This window comes from Mustelus asterias, chromosome 7 (genome assembly GCF_964213995.1).
Source record: "Mustelus asterias chromosome 7, sMusAst1.hap1.1, whole genome shotgun sequence".
In the NCBI taxonomy this organism is placed as follows: domain Eukaryota; kingdom Metazoa; phylum Chordata; class Chondrichthyes; order Carcharhiniformes; family Triakidae; genus Mustelus; species Mustelus asterias.
Genome location: NC_135807.1, coordinates 123,320,640 through 123,322,356, shown reverse-complemented (window position 1 = coordinate 123,322,356; position 1,717 = coordinate 123,320,640).

Sequence of the window (1,717 nt, the reverse complement as noted above, 5' to 3'; positions counted from 1 at the left end):
TTAAACACTGCTCTTGCATTGGCCGGGAATCGAACCCAGGCCTCTCATGTGGCAAACGAGAATTCTACCACTGAACCAGCAATGGCTGCTGCATTTATTGTTGAGTGGGGGATGGGGGACGGGAGCGAGGGGTATCCAATTCTGAGGAAAGATTGGATATTAACCACGAGTAGCTTCAATTATCCTGAATTGGAGTGGTCACAACAGGAGTCACCTTCAGGGGAAAAGAAACAAACAAAAGCTGTATATAAATGAGGCACCAGGAATAGCATACTAGAGATAATATTTAGAATTAACTGTGATAATTTGAATCCTAGAGGCAAGGGAATAGTTGGGTACAAGTGAGCACAATATTAATCTGCCTAATGTAGTAAAACTTAGAGCTCAGATTATTAAAATATGGTAATTTATAGATCAGAAAAAGATTGTACTTCGAGAGGAGCTGGAATAATTGTTTGAGAAAAGATATTTCTGAGTAATATAGTGACAGAATAATAAAATGTTACCAGGAAGAGGTTGAAAGGGATGTAATTATATATACTTGTCCATGCGATTGGCTACATCTTTAGGCCTAGGCTGAATGTTGCAGAGAAAGTGCATAGTCAAAGCTAAAGGTAATGTGGTGGCTCAGTGGTTAGCACTGCTGTCTCAAAGCGCCAGGGATCCAGGTTCAATTCCGGCCTCGGGTCACTGTCTGTTGGAGTTTGCACATTCTTCCCATGTCTGCATGGGTTTCCTCCAGTTTCCTCTCACAGTTCAAAGATGTGCGGGTTAGGTGGATTGACCATGCTAAATTGCCCCTTAGTGTCAGGGGGATTAGTAGGGTAAATGCCTGGTGTTACAAGGATAGGGCCTCGTTGGGATTGTTGTCAATGCAAATTCGATGGGCAATGCTGTCGCGATTCTATGAAGTTGGTCTTTGGGCGACTGTGTTTTTTTTTAACTGGGGAAAGTTGCCTGGGACAGTTCTGCTTCCATTTGATAGTTCACCCAATTTCACACCAGCGGCCATTTCTGCTGTCACTCACACACACGTCCTGGGAAGGTGGGGGACAAGCATATGGGCAAGCTGCAGGGGTGGGGAAGGGGCTGATCACAATACCTGCAGGGTCAGAAGCTGCTGCGGTCTTTCGAATAAAACAATATTTTAAAAAAATCAACATTTTAAAAACCAACCTTTTCTTGCAAGAGGCCTGGAGCCTGCCCGGCTCAGCAGAAACTAATTTCTGAAAGGGGTCATTTAATAGCCGACGGACCCCAGATTTACATATCGATTGAGGCACCTGTCCAGGATACTTGCAGATGAGCCAATTATCGCACTGCTATAATGGGAAGCTCTCTGCCCATTTCAAGTTGAAATAGTGGGTGTAAAGCATACACAAAGATTGAAGTGATCGACTACAGAGTCTAGGAGAACTGTCCATACATACGAATTAGGAGCAGGAGTAGCCAGTTGGTCCTTTGAGGAGCCAGTTGGTCCTTTGAGCCTACCCCACCAGTCAATAAGACAGTGGTGGGCAATCTTCCGTTGCCCATGTGCAGGGTTGCCACATTCCACTGCTTTCCATCCAGATTGTTTCTTTCCTACCGCCCTGACTGAAGAGACACATAAAGCAAGGATAAGTGAAGTGAGGTGCATGCTGGTTGTTCACAACATTGACTGAGAGAGCCGTGCGCTCTCTCTGTGTCCAAAGTACAAATATTTCTTTTGCTTTTA